We start from the raw sequence: 22158 nt of genomic DNA, 5'->3' as shown, positions 1-22158 counted from the left end.
CTAAAAATTTCCCTAATCTGGGTGACTTGCATTTTGCCTGGGCAAAATGACTAAATAAATAGTTTTTATTCATTTGGTCATAACTCAGTGGAGAAAGGTCCAATTGACCTAAAATTTTACCAGAAGATATGTGAGACATATACCTACAACTTTCATGAAGAAACGAAACCCGAATTTTGATCATAACATGTTCAAAAAATGACTTACAGTCAGTGTGCAAAACACTATAGATTTGGTTATGTCCAGAAAATCTGGAAAATTTGCAATCCGGCCAGTTATGGTATTTAGGCTATAACTTGACTACAAAACTCCAAATGGAGTGATTCAAATAAAGAAATGTAATTAGACACAATAAGGAACAACTTTCATAAAGACATTTTTTTCCAAATTCCTACTGTACAAATGACCAATGGAACAGTAAACTTAATGCTTGAAATCTTAAAATTGTGAATAACTAACACTAAGCTTAGAAATGGTATTGGCAACCAATACCAACAACTTTAGAATGTAAAATGTGGTATGTTGGGAATATTAAAACCAATGTACCTATTGTCTATGCTAAAGTCAATATTTTAGTTGACTGATGAAATGAATAGTAACACTTAAACTTCAATCTCAAGAATCGTAAAATTTAAAAGTGTAACATGCCCTAGTACACCTAGTAAGATTGGTTTGGATAGGTTGGCATGCCAATAGGGTTCAGTTAGCAGTATTGCACATGGCATTATGCCATTCTGTGATTTTATAGCTTTTAGCTATTCTGATATTATGATGATACTTGGCCTTGTGCCTAATGTTTATTACAGCTTATTAGCTATTCTGTTGCACACTGGGAGATACTTATGTGACCGATAGTGTGACGGCCCGAGGTATTTGATACCCAGTGCCAGTGTCACACCCTACCCCTCTGTAAGGCATGACATGATCCTGTAGTATACCTAATGAATTACCAACTCCGTCTACTGATAACCCATTAAATACACTACAAGGGATTTTAAAAACTTTTCTTACTTCTTTTACAGTGGTGAGCACTATTTACAGGTGTTAAAAACCTTTTTGAACTGAAGCGATAAAACTAACACATTTGAATGATTTGGAATTTCTGTAAAAATTTTGGCAGAGTGCCATCTGTATTTTGGATAAAACAGTTCTTCACAAAACCTGTAAAAAACACTTCAATATATTTCGAAATCTCAACTCCAACATATTTCTCAACACAACATATTTCTCAACTCAAAACCACAGTGATTTTTCAAAGACTAAGATACAAGAAATATAATATAATTTTTACAAGTCAAAATAACTCATAATTATTTTACAACTTCAATGTACAATTTGAATTTACAACTGCTCAAAACCAAGAACAATATGTACATACAGTGGTCATACATTACAGTAGAAAATGCAAAATGTGGTATACTCATTATACCCGATAATCTCTCGCTGGATGTAATAGCAGCCTAGTCTGCTGCCCTGTCCGTCTGTCTACCTGCGACAGCAATGAAAAGCTATCGCTGAGACAATGTCTCAGTGGTGCACAACATTAACCAAATATAACTTTAAATCACAATTCATAAGTTAAATAAATAATAGATACTTAAAACCATAGATAAATTCAAGACAATAATGTCATAAGGAATTTAACACAACATCACAATAAATCTCAGTAATCAAAACATAGTTAAATTCAAAAGAAAGTGAATGTCAATAAGAATTTAAACTCCATTTCACAATCTAACAATACGTATCAATAAATCACACACAGCTTGAAATCATGTTCCAAAGTTCAATTCATCCCAAAAGCCGATGGCTAATGAGGTAATCAATTCGTCCCAAAAGTCAATGACTAATGAGGAATAACATAGCTAGCTAGCAAAAATATGAGTACTCATTCTATTCGTCCTCAACAGGCACACACCTCAACACTTAAGCCAGAGAGGGAATTCAATTCATCCCACTAGACAAGCTAGTGAGGAATACAATCAATGTACATGATAGCTGTGGTTTCAAACCATTTACAGTGCTTTTCAATCAATAAGTATCCATCAAATATCATTCAAACAATTTTTCACAGTTTCACAATTTAAAACAATAATATACAAATAGTCATAATTTATTTCAATTGAAAATATTTCAATAATATACAAATAGTCATAATTTACCTCAATCTCTTCAATCGATAGTACATGAGATGGGTCAGGTCTGTACCTCCTTAACATGGACACATGGAAGACACTGTGTATCCTTGCTAGCTTTGGAGGTAATGGCAACCGATATGCCAAAGGACCCACTCTTTCCAGAACTTCATATGGTCCGATGAAACGAGGAATCAGTTTCCCCTTTCTGCCAAATCTCATAATCCTCTTCCAAGGAGAAACTTTGAGGAATATCTTATCACCCACTGCATATTTAATATCTCATCTCTTCAGATCAACATAGGACTTCTGACGGTCTGATGCATCCTTGAGTCTATCTCTGATCAATCTAATCTTTTCCTCTGTCTGCTGAACAATTTCTGGCCCAATCATCTTCCTTTCACCTACTTCATCCCAACATAAGGGAGTTCTGCACTTTTTGCCATACAAAGCTTCATATGGAGGCATCCCAATGCTTGATTGGTAGCTGTTGTTATAAGCAAACTCAATCAAAGGCAAGTGTGTATCCCAACTACCTTCAAACTCAATCACACAAGCCCGTAGCATATCCTCTAATATCTGAATAACCCTCTCGGTGGCCATCATGCGTGGGTGGAATCTTTGTCTTTGAAGTTCAATCTAGTTCCTAGGGCTCTGTGAAGACTACCCCAGAATCTAGAAGTGAACCTAGGATCTCTGTCAGATACAATTGATACTGGCACTCCATGCAGTTTTACAATCTCATATATGTACAATCTGGCCAATCTTTCTAGGCTATAGTCCATCCGAACTGGCAAAAAGTGAGCAAACTTGGTCAATCTGTCAATTATAACCCATACTGCATCACGATTACTCTTTGTTCTTGGAAGTCCTGTAACAAAATCCATAGTTATTCGTTTCCATTTCCACTCTGGTACTGACAAAGGATGTAACAAACCAGCTGGAACTTGATGTTCTGCCTTTACTTGTTAACAAGTTAGGCATTTGGAAACAAACTCAGCTATATCTCTCTTCATACCCATCCACCAGTAATGCTCTTTCAGCCCTCTGTACATTTTAGTTCCACCAGGGTGCATAGCAAAAGGAGACTCATGTGCTTCCTTCATAATGATCTGTCTCAATTCGAGATCATTAGGAACGTACATTCTACTACGATGTAGCAATAAACCATCATCTCTCACGGAGAATTCGGGTTTCTTACCTGCTGGACTTCTTTCGGTAACCGATATTTATCATCACTCTGAGCGACCATTCTAATTTGATCAATCAATCTTGGTTTGTACATGCCATGCAACTCTTATGCATCCCTCATCATCAATCTCTAAAGCGGCATCTTTGTGCTTTCAATTCATATACCATGGACAAAGGAGAAACTCTGAGACTTGCCATAGTCTTGCGACTTAAGGCGTCAGCCACCACATTTGCTTTCCCTGGCTGATAGTCTATTAAACAATCATAATCTTTAATGAGTTCTAACCATCTCCTCTGCCTCAAATTCAATTCTTTCTGGGTGCCTAAGTACTTCAAGCTCTTGTGATCTGTGTAAATATAGCATTTCTCCCCATACAAATAGTGTCTCCAGATTTTCAGAGCAAAAACAATAGCTTCTAGCTCCAGATCATGTGTTGGGTAGTTCCTCTCATGCGGTTTCAGCTGGCGTGATGCATAAGCAATGACATTCCGATCTTGCATCAGTACACAGCCTAACCCATTGTGAGAAGCATCACTATAAACTGTGTATTCTTTACCCGGAGTAGGTAAAGTGAGGACTGGAGCTTCAGTCAAACACCTCTTCAACTCATCAAAACTCTGTTGACATTTATCTGTCCACTGAAATTTTGCATCTTTCCAAAGCAGCTTGGTCAGTGGAGAAGATAACATAGAAAATCCTTTCACAAACCGACGGTAATATCTAGCTAAACCCTGAAAACTGCGAATTTCTGTGATGTTCCTGGGCGGCTTCCAATTAAGGATAGCTTCTACCTTGCTGGAATCTACCTTGATCCCTTCAGCTGACACAACATGTCCCAAAAAGGAGATTTCTTTCAGCCAAAATTCACACTTCGACAATTTAGCGTATAACTGTTTCTCCCTTAAAGTCTGCAGTACAATCCGTAGATGTCTATCATGCTCCTCTGCATTCCTCGAGTATATCAAAATGTCATCAATAAACACCACCACAAATTGGTCGAGATATGGTATGAAGATAGTGTTCATCAGATCCATAAAAGCAGTTGGAGCATTTGTTAACCCGAATGGCATTACTAGAAACTCATAGTGGCCATACCGAGTTCTGAAAGCAGTTTTTGGAATACTCTGCTCTTGTACCTTCAACTGATAATAACCAGATCACAAATCAATTTTGGAGAATACAGCTGCACCCTTCAATTGATCAAACAGATCATCAATGCGAGGCAATGGATATCTATTCTTTATTGTCACCTTATTCAACTATCGGTAATCTATACATAAGCGGAGAGTACCATCCTTCTTCTTAACAAATAATACTGGAGCTCCCCAAGGTGACACACTAGGGCAGATAAAGCCCTTTTCAAGTAGTTCTTGCAACTGTATCTTCAACTCCTTCAACTCTGCTGGTGCCATTCTGTATGGCGTTATGGAGATTGGATCCACACCATGCATAACATTAATTTCAAATTGCACTTCTCTTTCCGGAGGTAATCCTGGCAATTCATCAGGAAGTCATATATTATAGGGATGTCCTTCAATGCTGGACTCCCCACTTGGGTGTCTACCACATGTGCCAAGTATGCTTCACACCCCTTTCTGATCATTTTTCTGGCTAGTGCAGCCGAAATGATGTTTGATGGCAATAACTGCCTCTCTCCATGTATTACCACATCACTGTACTGAGGGAGGCCAAAAGTGACTGTCTTTAGCCTACAGTCAATCATGGCATGATGCCTAGCAAACCAATCCATGCCCAAGATGATATCATAATCTCTGAAGGGCATTTCAATGAAATCAGACAGGAAAGTGTGTCCTTGGATCACTAGAGGACAATCTCTATACATTCTATTAACCCTGACTTTCTATCCTAGCGGACTTGTTACTAGCACCTCAAAGTCCATTTTTTTACATGGAACAGCAATGCAATCAATGATGCTAGCACTCACATAAGAATGGGTAGAACCCGGATCAAATAACACAAACACATCTTGATTAAAAGTTGAGAAGGTACCAGCCACAACATCATATGTCTCGGCCTCTTCTCTCTGTCTCATTGCATAGATTCTGACTGGAGCACTGTCTTGCTCTGAATGTTTCACTGTGCCTAGGCTGCCTGCTGGGCTACCTCTCCCCCTGTCTCTACCTCTGCTGGGTGGTTGTGAACTTCTGGTGATAGGGCTCTGAACTGACCCTTCTGCAGTAGTAGGAGGTGGTCCAATTCTGTGACTACTGGTGCAGTCCTTAGCAAAGTGTCTTGTGCCTCCACAGTTATAACAGGCTCCAATAGCCTTATAGCATACCCCACCATGATTTTTTCCACAAGTTTCACATTGGCGGGGAGGGTAGGAACTTCTGGAACTCTGCTGACCAGATAGTGGAGGTTTCTGTCCTGAATATCTTCCCCTACCAGACTTCTTGCCACCTCTGCCATGTCCCCCATGGTTCTTCCTCTTTCCAGTAGGACCACTGGAACTCTGTTCTACTGATTTTCCCTCTTTCTCTGTCTTCTCTGATTTCTTTTTCTCAGGAGTAGCTTCAGACTCAATTCTTTCTAACTCTAGGGCTTGGGAAACAAGTTTAGAGAAGTTAGTGTGTTTGAATCCGATCACTTGTAATCTGATACTGGGCTTCAAGCCGGTTTCAAACCTCTTGCATCTCTCCCTGCTGGTAGCAAGTAAACTTACTGCATAATGGCTCAGGCGGGAAAATTCTCATTCATACTCAGCCACTGATCTGCTCCCCTGTTTCAGACTTAGGAACTCTTATAGCTTTTGGTCTACATAAGCATCGGGGACATACTTTTGTCTGAATTCCCTAAGAAAGTCATTCCATGTTAGCACTACAGGTTCTACCAGACTGTGGGGAATGGTTTTCTACCAGTCATAAGCATCCCCCGGTAGCAAATATACTGAGTATTCAAATCTGAGCTCCTCCGTGCAATGCAGTTTCTTGAACACCCTATCCATCCTCTCTAACCACTGTTCAGCCTCTAGAGGATCTACTGTCCCTTTGAACTCTGTAGCCCCATATTTCATCAATTTATCATACTGTCGAGCGTGATCGTGGTTGTACCACCGTGTATGCAGTATTGGGACTTGAGTAGGCACATTACCGACCATTTGTTGGAACATTGCGACCATCTGCTGGCCAGCGAGCGAGCTGCAGATCGCTGCGGTGGTCTTCTTGAACCACTGACATCGTGTAGGCCCGGGGCATCCCCTTGCACCTCAGCCTCAATAGATTGATCGACTGAATGATCACCCTCTTCCATAGTCAATGTGAGGATTTTAGATCTCCTGAACAAATAACACAAGGAGATTTCCTCCCGTTAGTGCATATTTATAATGTAATATACTGTATGTATCAAACAATGATATTGAGCAGTTGTACTATGAAGAAAGAATATTCAAATAACAGGTGAAAACAGAATTTAAAAACTAGCTCTGATACCACTAAAACATGTCACACCTTACCCCTCTGTAAGGCATAACATGATCCCGTAGTATACCTAATGAATTACCAACTCCGTCTATTGATAACCCATTAAATACACTACAAGGGATTTTAAAAACTTTTCATACTTTTTTTATAGTGGTAAGCACTATTTACAGGTGTTAAAAACCTTTTTGAACTGAAGCGATAAAACTAACACATTTGAATTATTTGGAATTTCTGTAAAAATTTTGGCAGAGTGCCATCTGTATTTTGGATAAAACAGTTCTTCAGAAAACCTGTAAAAAGCACTTCAATATATTTCAAAATCTCAACTCCAACATATTTCTCAACACAACATATTTCTCAACTCAAAACCACAGTGATTTTTCAAAGACTAAGATACAAGAAATATAATACAATTTTTACAAGTCAAAATAACTCATAATTATTTTACAACTTCAATGTACAATTTGAATTTACAACTGCTCAAAACCAAGAACAATATGTACATACAGTGGTCATACATTACAGTAGAAAATGCAAAATTTGGTATACTCATTATACCCGATAATCTCTCGCTGGATGTACTAGCAGCCTAGTCTGCTGCCCTGTCCGTCTGTCTACATGAGACAGCAATGAAAAGCTATCGCTGAGACAATGTCTCAGTGGTGCACAACATTAACCAAATACAACTTTAAATCATAATTCATAAGTTAAATAAATAATAGATACTTAAAACCATAGATAAATTCAAGACAATAATGTCATAAGGAATTTAACACAATATCACAATAAATCTCAGTAATCAAAACATAGTTAAATTCAAAAGACAGTGAATGTCAGTAAGAATTTAAACTCCATTTCACAATCTAACAATACGTATCAATAAATCACACACAGCTTGAAATCATGTTCCAAAGTTCAATTCATCCCAAAAGCCGATGGCTAATGAGGTAATCAATTCGTCCCAAAAGTCAATGACTAATGAGGAATAACATAGCTAGCTAGCAAAAATATGAGTACTCATTCTATTCGTCCTCAACAGGCACACACCTCAACACTTCAGCCAGAGAGGGAATTCAATTCATCCCACTAGACAAGCTAGTGAGGAATACAATCAATGTACATGATAGCTGTGGTTTCAAACCATTTACAGTGCTTTTCAATCAATAAGTATCCATCAAATATCATTCAAACAATTTTTCACAGTTTCACAATTTAAAACAATAATATACAAATAGTCATAATTTATTTCAATTGAAAATAATTCAAAAGAAATAGCTGTTGTGCACAAACCTCTGATAACTGTCTCCTGGTCTTGACTCAGTATTTCCTTCCCTTTCCCTGAGTCTTTGCTAACTGAGAAACACAATTTGAAGTGTTTCAGTACTTAATTAAACTGTCTCTAACAATAATGCTTGATAAGTAATTCACTGAATGCTATTATTTGCTTAATCAACCTAATATATCGACCCTCAATGCGTTCTAGGTAAATTAGGTTTTAATATTATTAATATGTCACATTCGATAGTATTTTAGGGTTGGTACATGTTACCAAGTTCATTTCCGTGTATACTGCATTTTCTTGCAATTTGTTGGGTTCCGGGATACTAGTTTTACCTAGCCGGACGACCTAGTTCCCTCGGTTTTCGGGTTTCGGTCAAAACTACAAACTTGTAGAACTATGTCTTATGGAACGCGGGGCAAAATTTCAGGTCATTCCGAGTTATGTAGACCAAGTTATGGTCATTTTACTATTGCTGGTCAAATTGCATCAAAATTGGTCACTTTAGGTCATTTTAGGTCAATTTTGGTTCGGCCAGTTTTTGGACCTGAACCTGTGCAAGCTTTTTGACTTGCTTCTAGTCATTTCTGGGTTTTGGTGTCTTCATAAGACTTGTAGGTATGGGTCTTAACTATTCATGGTCAAAATTTCAGGTCAATTGGACCTGTTTTGAGTGAGTTATGGCCTAAATACTAACTACTGCCCAAATGGTCAATTTTCAAGCCTTATTTGCACTTAATCCGGATTTGTTCATTTTTCAAGCTACCTTGTAAGCAGAATTTTGGCAAGCTTTCTTCATGAAAGTTGGCACATTTTGTGCCTAGTTTCACCTCCAATTGGTCTCATACCAATTGGAGCCACACAATTAAAGTTCTAGGCCTAAAACTCAAACTGCCTTATTGCAATTCTTGCATACACATCAAGCATCACTTTTAATACTCACCAAACTTAACATTCAAACCAATTCTGGTTGTACCACAACCTAAACATAATTTACAACATATTATAGGTCATTTTGGCAGCTTAAAATTACATTCAATGTGCACCAACAAGTGCAGAATTTGTCCAACTCAATTTACAACAATTCAATCACCAATTCATGCTCATTTACATGTCCAACTTCACACCATCATACATGCACTCAAACTGCCATAACAACCAACACATTTTAACATCATTATTCCATAAACCAAGCATGAATTCCAGCATTCTTCAAGAGTTAACAAACTGCCACAATGGTACATTTACATTCCATTAATTTCCAAGCTTTAAATTTCATTTCACATTTACATATACTAAGTATACATCACCCAAACAATTTCCTACACAATATACACTTAATCAATCATTTAATTCACCATTTACAAGTACAAATAAACTGCCTTCAAGGTGTTTCCATGGCTGCCAAAAGTACATATTTCCATTCAACATCAAACCTCAAAAATTTCTCCATAAATCAAACACCCATAACATCCTTACAAACTTTAACAAAGCAACAATCAAAAACTCAAACTTACCTATTGTTGGGACTTGCTAAATCTTCACTAATCTCCCTTGATTTTGGTATCTACTTCTTCCTTGTGAAGTGGGGATAAAAATTAATGAAGAAGCTTTGGTGTTTGGAGGTGAAATGGAGGAGATGATGAAGCTTCACTCAAATTCTGCAATGGAGGTTTCTAAGGCTTTCATTTCGGCAATGGTGGTCTTCAAAGGTTGAAGATGAAGTTTTAGTGGAGCAATCTGCCCACTTAATGCATATTATAATCCTTAGTGGTCCACTCACATAAAATCAATTATATTATATGTTTAAATATGTTAATTACCTAATTTGAACCCCAGTTTTGCTATTTACATTAGGTACCACTAAATTAATTTTTCATGACATTTTCCAAATATAATATCATGTATTTTCAATGGAAATTTAGGTCAAAAGACAACTCGGGGTGTCAAATGACCACAATGCCCCTGTTCGGGTTGCATTCCCGAATTTTCGGTAACACCGAGTTTTGTCCGTTTTTTGATTTCTCACTTTTCTTTGTACTAATTAATTAATTTTTATTTGATATTTCTAATGATATTTATACTTCAATTGATGTCTCTTTAAGTCCAAAAAATATTTTCCAGGGTTCCCCGCGGTCCAGGGCTAGTCAACGGTCCACGCCGTGACTTCCCGGTGCGGTCACCCATCGCTAGGGTTCTCGGCTCGCTTAACTTAATTACATTTCTTTGCTATTATTTTTCCTTTATTTTTCTTGTATTTTCTTTTCTTGTATTTCATTATTTTATGTCTCCTCACTCATATCGAAGTATAGTTCTAGGCATCCTAGCTGTCCGGACAACACTGGTCATCGGAACGATGAGCACTCTAGAACATAGGGGTGTTACAATTCTCCCCCCCTAAAATAAATTTCATCTCAAAATTTTACCTGGCATTAGTCTCTGAACAGCTGTGGGTGCTGTCTCCTCATATCCTCTTCACGTTTCCAAGTAGCTTCCTGGCCTGAATGATGGTTCCACAGCACTTTAACCAGGTGTATCTATTTATTCCTCAGCTGCTTCACCTCATATGCCAGAATTTTTATGGGTTCTTCCTCATATGAGAGGTCTGGATTTACCTCAATCTCTTCAATCGATAGTACATGAGATGGGTCAGATCTGTACCTCCTTAACATGGACGCATGGAAGACACTCTGTATCCTTGCTAGCTCTGGAGGTAATGCCAACCGATATGCCAAAGGACCCACTATTTCCAGAACTGCATATGGTCCGATGAAACGAGGACTCAGTTCCCCTTTCTGCCAAATCTCATAATCCTCTTCCAAGGAGAAACTTTGAGGAATATCTTATCACCCACTGCATATTTAATATCTCATCTCTTCAGATCAACATAGGACTTCTGACGGCCTGATGCATCCTTGAGTCTATCTCTAATCAATCTAATCTTTTCCTCTGTCTGCTGAACAATTTCTGGCCCAATCATCCTCCTTTCACCTACTTCATCCCAACATAAGGGAGTTCTGCACTTTCTGCCATACAAAGCTTCATATGGAGGCATCCCAATGCTTGATTGGTAGCTGTTGTTATAAGCAAACTCAATCAAAGGCAAGTGTGTATCCCAACTACCTTCAAACTCAATCACACAAGCCCGTAGCATATCCTCCAATATCTGAATAACCCTCTCGGGTGGCCATGCATGCATGGGTGGAATCTTTGTCTTTGAAGTTCAATCTAGTTCCTAGGGCTCTGTGAAGACTACCCCAGAATCTAGAAGTGAACCTAGGATCTCTGTCAGATACAATTGATACTGGCACTCCATGCAGTTTTACAATCTCATATATGTACAATCTGGCCAATCTTTCTAGGCTATAGTCCATCCGAACTGGCAAAAAGTGAGCAGACTTGGTCAATCTGTCAATTATAACCCATACTGCATCACGATTACTCTTTGTTCTTGGAAGTCCTGTAACAAAATCCATAGTTATTCGTACCCATTTCCACTCTGGTACTGACAAAGGATGTAACAAACTAGCTGGAACTTGATGTTCTGCCTTTACTTGTTGACAAGTTAGCCATTTGGAAACAAACTCAGCTATATCTCTCTTCATACCCATCCACCAGTAATGCTCTTTCAGCCCTCTGTACATTTTAGTTCCACCAGGGTGCATAGCAAAAGGAGACTCATGTGCTTCCTTCATAATGATCTGTCTCAATTCAGCATCATTAGGAACGTACATTCTACCCTGATGTAGCAATAAACCATCATCTCTCACAGAGAATTCAGGTTTCTTACCCTGCTGGACTTCTTTCAGTAGCTTCTGATATTTATCATCACTCTGAGCAGCCATTCTAATTTGATCAATCAATACTGGCTGTACATGCCATGCAACTACTGTCTGTCCCTCATCATCAATCTCTAAACTGGCATGCTGTGCTTTCAATTCATATACCATGGACAAAGGAGAAACTCTGAGACTTGCCATAGTCTTGCGACTTAAGGCGTCAGCCACCACATTTGCTTTCCCTGGCTGATAGTCTATTAAACAATCATAATCTTTAATGAGTTCTAACCATCTCCTCTGCCTCAAATTCAATTCTTTCTGGGTGCCTAAGTACTTCAAGCTCTTGTGATCTGTGTAAATATAGCATTTCTCCCCATACAAATAGTGTCTCCAGATTTTCAGAGCAAAAACAATAGCTGCTAGCTCCAGATCATGTGTTGGGTAGTTCCTCTCATGCGGTTTCAGCTGGCGTGATGCATAAGCAATGACATTCCGATCTTGCATCAGTACACAGCCTAACCCATTGTGAGAAGCATCACTATAAACTGTGTATTCTTTACCCGGAGTAGGTAAAGTGAGGACTGGAGCTTCAGTCAAACACCTCTTCAACTCATCAAAACTCTGTTGACATTTATCTGTCCACTGAAATTTTACATCTTTCCGAAGCAGCTTGGTCAGTGGAGAAGATAACATAGAAAATCCTTTCACAAACCGACGGTAATATCCAGCTAAACCCAGAAAACTGCGAATTTCTGTGATGTTCCTGGGCGGCTTCTAATTAAGGATAGCTTCTACCTTGCTGGAATCTACCTTGATCCCTTCAGCTGACACAACATGTCCCAAAAAGGAGATTTCTTTCAGCCAAAATTCACACTTCGACAATTTGGCGTATAGCTGTTTCTCCCTTAAAGTCTGCAGTACAATCCGCAGATGTCTATCATGCTCCTCTGCATTCCTTGAGTATATCAAAATGTCATCAATAAACACCACCACAAATTGGTCGAGATATGGTATGAAGATAGTGTTCATCAGATCCTTAAAAGCAGTTGGAGTATTTGTTAACCCGAATGGCATTACTAGAAACTCATAGTGGCCATACCGAGTTCTGAAAGCAGTTTTTGGAATACTCTGCTTTTGTACCTTCAACTGATAATAACCAGATCACAAATCAATTTTGGAGAATACAGCTGCACCCTTCAATTGATTAAACAGATCATCAATGCGAGGCAATGGATATCTATTCTTTATTGTCACCTTATTCAACTATCGGTAATCTATACATAAGCGGAGAGTACCATCCTTCTTCTTAACAAATAATACTGGCGCTCCCCAAGGTGACACACCAGGGCAGATAAAGCCCTTTTCAAGTAGTTCTTGCAACTGTATCTTCAACTCCTTCAACTCTGCTGGTGCCATTCTGTATGGCGTTATGGAGATTGGATCTACACCAGGCATAACATTAATTTCAAATTGCACTTCTCTTTCCGGAGGTAATCCTGGCAATTCATCAGGAAACACATCTGGAAAGTCATATATTATAGGGATGTCCTTCAATGCTGGACTCCCCACTTGGGTGTCTACCACATGTGCCAAGTATGCTTCACACCCCTTTCTGATCATTTTTCTGGCTAGTGCAGCCGAAATGATGTTTGATGGCAATAACTGCCTCTCTCCATGTATTACCACATCAGCATCGAGGAGGCCAAAAGTGACTGTCTTCAGCCTACAGTCAATCATGGCATGATGCCTAGCTAACTAATCCATGCCCAAGATGATATCATAATCTCTGAAGGGCATTTCAATGAAATCAGACAGGAAAGTGTGTCCTTGGATCACTAGAGGACAATCTCTATACATTCTATTAATCCTGACTTCCTATCCTAGCGGACTTGTTACTAGCACCTCAAAGTCCATTTTTGTACATGGAACAGCAATGCAATCAATGATGCTAGCACTCACATAAGAATGGGTAGAACTCGGATCAAATAACACAAACACATCTTGATTAAAAGTTGAGAAGGTACCAGCCACAACATCAGATGTCTCGGCCTCTTCTCTCTGTCTCATTACATAGATTCTGACTGGAGCACTGTCTTGCTCTGAATGTTTCACTGTGCCTAGGCTGCCTGCTGGGCTACCTCTACCCCTGTCTCTACCTATGCTGGGAGGTTGTGAAGTTCTGGTGATAGGGCTCTGAACTGACCCTTCTGCAGTAGTAGGAGGTGGTCTAACTCTGTGACTACTGGTGCAGTCCTTGGCAAAGTGTCTTGTGCCTCCACAGTTATAACAGGCTCCAATAGCCTTATAGCATACCCCACCATGATTTTTTCCACAAGTTTCACATTGGCGGGGAGGGTAGGAACTTCTGGAACTCTGCTGACCAGATAGTGGAGGTTTCTGTCCTGAATATCTTCCCCTACCAGACTTCTTGCCACCTCTGCCATGTCCCCCATGGTTCTTCCTCTTTCCAGTAGGACCACTGGAACTCTGTTCTACTGATTTTCCCTCTTTCTCTGTCTTCTCTGATTTCTTTTTCTCAGGAGCAGCTTCAGACTCAATTCTTTCTAACTCTAGGGCTTGGGAAACAAGTTTAGAGAAGTTAGTGTGTTTGAATCCGATCACTTGTAATCTGATACTGGGCTTCAAGCCGATTTCAAACCTCTTGCATCTCTCCCTGCTGGTAGCAAGTAAACTTACTGCATAATGGCTCAGGCGGGAAAATTCTCTTTCATACTCAGCCACTGATCTGCTCCCCTGTTTCAGACTTAGGAACTCTTATAGCTTTTGGTCTACATAAGCATCGGGGACATACTTTTGTCTGAATTCCCTGAGAAAGTCATTCCATGTTAGCACTGCAGGTTCTACCAGACTGTGAGGAATGGTTTTCTACCAGTCATAAGCATCCCCCTGTAGCAAATATACTGAGTATTCAAATCTGAGCTCCTCCGTGCAATGCAGTTTCTTGAACAACCTATCCATCCTCTCTAACCACTGTTCAGCCTCTAGAGGATCTACTGTCCCCTTGAACTCTGTAGCCCCATATTTCATCAATTTATCATATTGTCGAGCAGTGATCGTGGTTGTACCACCGTGTATGCGTATTGGGACTTGAGTAGGCACATTACCGACCATTTGTTGGAACATTGCGACCATCTGTTTGCGAATCGAGCAGAAAGCTGCGATGCTGCGAAGTGGTCTTCTTTGAACCACTGACATCGTGTAGGCCCGGGGCATCCCCTTGCACCTCAGCCTCAATAGATTGATCGACTGAACGATCACCCTCTTCCATAGTCAATGTGAGGATTTTAGATCTCCTGAACAAATAACACAAGGAGATTTCCTCCCGTTAGTGCATATTTATAATGTAATGTACTGTATGTATCAAATAATGATATTGAGCAGTTGTACTATGAAGAAAGAATATTCAAATAACAGGTGAAAACAGAATTTAAAAACTAGCTCTGATACCACTAAAACATGTCACACCTTACCCCTCTGTAAGGCATAACATGATCCCGGAGTATACCTAATGAATTACCAACTCTGTCTATTGATAACCTATTAAATACACTACAAGGGATTTTAAAAACTTTTCATACTTTTTTTTACAGTGGTAAGCACTATTTACAGGTGTTAAAAACCTTTTTGAACTGAAGCGATAAAACTAACACATTTGAAATATTTGGAATTTCTGTAAAAATTTTGGCAGAGTGCCATCTGTATTTTGGATAAAATAGTTCTTCAGAAAACCTGTAAAAAGCACTTCAATATGTTTCGAAATCTCAACTCCAACATATTTCTCAACACAACATATTTCTCAACTCAAAACCACAGTGATTTTTCAAAGACTAAGATATAAGAAATATAATACAATTTTTACAAATCAGAATAACTCATAATTATTTTACAACTTCAATGTACAATTTGAATTTACAACTACTCAAAATCAAGAACAATATGTACATACAGTGTCATACATTACAGTAGAAAATGCAAAATGTGGTATACTCATTATACCCGATAATCTCTCGCTGGATGTACTAGCAGCCTAGTCTGCTGCCCTGTCCGTCTGTCTACCTGAGACAGCAATGAAAAGCTATCGCTGAGACAATGTCTCAGTGGTGCACAACATTAACCAAATACAACTTTAAATCACAATTCATAAGTTAAATAAATAATGGATACTTAAAACTATAGATAAATTCAAGACAATAATGTCATAAGAAATTTAACACAATATCACAATAAATCTCAGTAATCAAAACATAGTTAAATTCAAAAGACAGTGAATGTCAATAAGAATTTAAACTCCATTTCACAATCTTACAATACGTATCAATAAATCACACACAGCTTGAAATCATGTTCCAAAGTTCAATTCATCCCAAAAGCCGATGGCTAATGAGGTATTCAATTCGTCCCAAAAGTCAATGACTAATGAGGAATAACATAGCTAGCTAGCAAAAATATGAGTACTCATTCTATTCGTCCTCAACAGGCACACACCTCAACACTTCAGCCAGAGAGGGAATACAATTCATCCCACTAGACAAGCTAGTGAGGAATATAATCAATGTACATGATAGCTGTGATTTCAAACCATTTACAGTGCTTTTCAATCAATAAGTATCCATCAAATATCATTCAAACAATTTTTCACAGTTTCAAAATTTAAAACAATAATATACAAATAGTCATAATTTATTTCAATTGAAAATAATTCAAAAGAAATAGCTGTTGTGCACAAACCTCTGATAACTGTCTCCTGGTCTTGACTCAGTATTTCCTTCCCTTTCCCTGAGTCTTTGCTAACTGAGAAACACAATTTGAAGTGTTTCAGTACTTAATTAAACTGTCTCTAACTATAATGCTTGATAAGTAATTCACTGAATGCTATTATTTGCTTAATCAACCTAATATATCGACCCTCAATGCGTTCTAGGTAAATTAGGTTTTAGTGTTATTAATATGTCACATTCGATAGTATTTTAGGGTTGGTACATGTTACCAAGTTCATTTCCGTGTATACTGCATTTTCTTGCAATTTGCTGGGTTTCGGGATACTAGTTTTACCTAGCCGGACGACCTAGTTTCCTCGGTTTTCGGATTTCGGTCAAAACTACAAACTTGTAGAACTATGTCTTATGGAACGCGGGGCAAAATTTCAGGTCATTCCGAGTTATGTAGACCAAGTTATGGTCATTTTACTATTGCTGGTCAAATTGCATCAAAATTGGTCACTTTAGGTCATTTTAGGTCAATTTTGGTTCGGCCAGTTTTTGGACCCGAACGTGTGCAAGCTGTTTGACTTGCTTATGGTCATTTCTGGGATTTGGTGTCTTCATAAGACTTGTAGATATGGGTCTTAACTATTCATGGTTAAAATTTTAGGTCAATTGGACCTGTTTTGAGTGAGTTATGGCCTAAATACTAACTGCTGCCCAAATGGTAAATTTTCAAGCCTTATTTGCACTTAATCCGGATTTGGTCATTTTTCAAGCTACCTTGCAAGCAGAATTTTGGCAAGCTTTCTTCATGAAAGTTGGCACATTTTGTGCCTAGTTTCACCTCCAATTGGTCTCATACCAATTGGAGCCACACAATTAAAGTTCTAGGCCTAAAACTCAAACTGCCTTATTGCAATTCTTGCATACACATCAAGCATCACTTTTAATACTCACCAAACTTAACATTCAAACCAATTCTGGTTGTACCACAACCTAAACATAATTTACAACATATTATAGGTCATTTTGGCAGCTTAAAATTACATTCAATGTGCACCAACAAGTGCAGAATTTGTCCAACTCAATTTACAACAATTCAATCACCAATTCATGCTCATTTACATGTCCAACTTCACACCATCATACATGCACTCAAACTGCCATAACAACCAACACATTTTAACATCATTATTCCATAAACCAAGCATGAATTCCAGCATTCTTCAAGAGTTAACAAACTGCCACAATGGTACATTTACATTCCATTAATTTCCAAGCTTTAAATTTCATTTCACATTTACATATACTAAGTATACATCACCCAAACAATTTCCTACACAATATACACTTAATCAATCATTTAATTCACCATTTACAAGTACAAATAAACTGCCTTCAAGGTGTTTCCATGGCTGCCAAAAGTACATATTTCCATTCAACATCAAACCTCAAAAATTTCTCCATAAATCAAACACCCATAACATCCTTACAAACTTTAACAAAGCAACAATCAAAAACTCAAACTTGCCTATTGTTCGGACTTGCTAAATCTTCACTAATCTCCCTTGATTTTGGTATCTACTTCTTCCTTGTGAAGTGGAGATAAAAATTAATGAAGAAGCTTTGGTGTTTGGAGGTGAAATGGAGGAGATGATGAAGCTTCACTCAAATTCTGCAATGGAGGTTTCTAAGGCTTTCATTTCGGCAATGGTGGTCGTCAAAGGTTGAAGATGAAGTTTTAGTGGAGCAATCTGCCCACTTAATGCATATTATAATCCTTAGTGGTCCACTCACATAAAATCAATTATATTATATGTTTAAATATGTTAATTACCTAATTTGAACCCCAGTTTTGCTATTTACATTAGGTACCACTAAATTAATTTTCATGACATTTTCCAAATATAATATCATGTATTTTCAATGGAAATTTAGGTCAAAAGACAACTCGGGTGTCAAATGACCACAATGCCCTTGTTCGGATTGTATTCCCGATTTTTCGGTAACACTGAGTTTTGTCCGTTTTTTGATTTCTCACTTTTCTTTGTACTAATTAATTAATTTTTATTTGATATTTCTAATGATATTTATACTTCAATTGATGTCTCTTTAAGTCCAAAAAATATTTTCTAGGGTTCCTCGCGGTCCAGGGCTAGTCAACGGTCCACGCCGTGACTTTCTGGTGCGGTCACCCATCGCTAGGGTTCTCGGCTCGCTTAACTTGATTACATTTCTTTGCTATTATTTTTCCTTTGTTTTTCTTGTATTTTCTTTTCTTGTATTTCATTATTTTATGTCTCCTCACTCATATCGAAGTATAGTTCTAGGCATCCTAGCTGTCCGGACAACACTGGTCACCGGAACAGTAGAATGCACTACCGAACATAGGGGTGTTACAGCTAGTTTACCCGTTTATCTAGTCTAGTCATCCAGTATAGGTTACTTGGGCAACCAAAAATGAAAGTTGAAAAATTTAATGAGATAATGAATCTAACAAGTACTAAATAAATAAGACTGCCAATAATTATAAAAAATTTGTCTGCATGAGACATCAATACATTCACTGCATATTTATTTCTTTTTAGCTCTTTTTATTCTATTATTGGCACCACTAAGCATTATTGCTTAGCGCATTGCTTTTTGCCACGCGTAGGTTCTGGAGAGACTGACAGAGAGCCCAGTAGACCATAGACTGGTGGAGGCCGTTTACAGTTCTGCATAGTATCCGTGTCACCTCACAGACTTCAGTGCATTGGTAGAACACTAGGCCTCATTTTGGTATTTTGTAATTAAATTTTTATTTTCTCATGTATAATTGAGACTCATGTAATATATTTTGGTATTAATGTAAATATTTGAAATTTGTGTTTATAAATGAAAAATTGAGTATTTATTTATGACTTGTATATGAATATCACGTAAAATGAATAAATGAGAAATAGAAGTATTATTGAGAAATATTGAGACTTTGTTGATATAATGGAGTTTGGGAATGATTGAAAATGTATTGGAAGTGTTTTTTTATAGGTTCCGAAGAATTGTTTTCTCCATTTTTAGCCAGTACTTTGTCAGATTTTCTATACAATTTGTGGAACCTCAAATAAATTTATAATTTCAATAAATGACTTAAATGAATTATATTTCACAAACTGTACTTCATAACTATGAAAAAAAATAAATTAAGGAAGAATAAAAATGATTGAAATAAAATAGGGTGTTCCGGTATACTGTGTGACATATCTTACTTGGCTATATTGTAGATGGGTAAGGGGTATCGCAGCTTCTCATGGGACTCAAGTTCCATAGATGGCTCTAGGCCCAGGGGCCAATCACAGTATCAGGGGAGTTAGCACTTTTATAGTACAGGTTCCTCATATAACAGTTCTAGCTACTCCAGTTCTTGAGGTAGCAGTTTTGGTGATGCGATTCTCCAAGTCCAAAGCCATCACACCTTGTAGGTGTTAGTAGTATGCCCTAGGGCATATCATTTAGTATGTATCTTGTGCATGTTTTTATTAATAAAAGGCATTTCCATTTTTTTGTTTACATAATATATTTATGTGTAATAGAAAAGGTCCATTGATATTTTGTTAGAAATTTTATTCTTAAGTTGTTAAGAATATGAGTGACAGTATTTCTAGTACAAAGTATCATAAATAGGTTCACAATCGAGGATACTTCACAATAAGGACATGACTTATCCAGAAAGATTGTATTCATGTTTGTTCCCAAGTTATTTATATGAGATATAAATAAGATGGAATGGTGAGTCTCATGCCATATGACAAACATGATAGGCACTTATACATGATAAGTAGGTCGAACTAGTGACACTTATGACAAGCACATGGAGTTTACTCTTGTCAATGTATTGTCATAAATAATATCAGTGCATATAATCTTTAGACCTGAGATAACACAGTTATCTTGTATATAGGTGGTTTGAGTTTGATATTACTTTCATACTTGTACTGTGTATGGGTATATGGGCATGTGTTGGCTCCTGCTAGTTATATATGAAGGTAGGTGTTGATCAAGATAGAATCTATTCCTCTAAGTAAATAGGGATAAAATCCTATGTTCATTTAATTATTCTTGATATTTCAAGTTCATGGCCAGGACAGATAGATTTAACCAGAAAAGAGTTTCTGATGAGAAAATCTTTTTAATCAAGAACTCGAATTAAAAGAGAACATAATATTCATAGCAAATGGGGTTTGACATAAACCATGACTCTAGCTTGACTTGGGATTTTGTAACAGAGAGAACAGAGAGATTCTAGTGCATGGTAACATATGATTATAGGTTCATTTAAGGTAAACTTTATTACTAATTGGGTGGCCATGGCATGCTATGCTAAGTGTTAACCATGGTCTATGAGGTGCATAAAATGGTTTAGAGAAATCATTTATGGTAAGAAAGAGTTCTGATGATATTAAGAGTTGATAACATATCTCATTGCCAATTAGTGATGAGCCTAGTAAGTCACACACATACACAAGTTATCACCAAATTAAATATGATTTAATTAATTAATTAAAGAGTTTAATTGATTAATTAAATAGGTTTGGTTTGCAATTGATTGCAAAGTTCTTAGCATGGCTTAAAACCAAATCTAGGTTATTGGATGTATAGTATAAGTTAAATTTATATTTAAAGTGTTTAAATATGAATTTAATTAATGAGAAATTAATTAATAGAGATTAATTAATTAATTTATATTTGATATAAATTGATTAGAAGAAGAGAAATAAATATTTTGGGTTGAGACACATGGCACTACACATAAGCTTGCCAAATATCTTCTAATCATGTAACACCCCGTTTGCATAGCCTGGTAGATTTCACTGTTCCGGTGATCGGTGTCAGTCCGGATAATTAAGGGGATTAGAACCACACTTAAGACAATTAGAGAAGCCATAAACACAAATAATTAGTAATGTTCAATTAGTTAAGTATAAACAAAAAAAATAGAATATAAGAAGTTAAACGAGCCGAGAGTCACAGCAATGGGTGACCTCCTCGGGAACGACTGTGAAGTCATTTTAAACTCAAATTTCGAACCGTAAAAAGTGACGCTGCGGTCCTTAGGACCTTTATGGACACAGTGGAAAAGAGAAAATCAGGAAAAAGAACTGTTAAGTCAGTCAAATAATTAGGTCAGGGAACCAAAAGAAATATGGAATTATTTGCAAACCGAGATGAACCGGCGAGGGGCAATTTGGTCAATTGACCCCGAGAGCTGACTCCTGACCTAACTGTCAAATAAAATTGGAGAAAAGAAAATTTCGAAATCGAGAATTAAATTAAAGAACTAATAGAAAAATAGAAAAAAAAAGGAAAAAATCAAAAAGTAAAAAGGTGATGACATCATGCATGACCTCATGCATGATGCCATAACTAAACTAATTAATTTAATTAATTAATTAGAAATTTTGTGGTCTTCCATAACTAAAATAAATAAAGAAAAAAAAAGAAAAAAAAAGTAAAAATCACTTCTTCTTCCTTCCATCTTGCCACCCCATCTTCCCCATATTCCCTCCATGAAAATTTTCCATTAAAGCTTGCACTCAAGCTTTAATTTCTCCACTTGATCCTAATAACTC

The sequence above is a fragment of the Hevea brasiliensis genome, chromosome 4 (genome assembly GCF_030052815.1).
Source record: "Hevea brasiliensis isolate MT/VB/25A 57/8 chromosome 4, ASM3005281v1, whole genome shotgun sequence".
Taxonomy (NCBI): Eukaryota; Viridiplantae; Streptophyta; class Magnoliopsida; order Malpighiales; family Euphorbiaceae; genus Hevea; species Hevea brasiliensis.
This window is presented reverse-complemented; position numbering follows the sequence as displayed.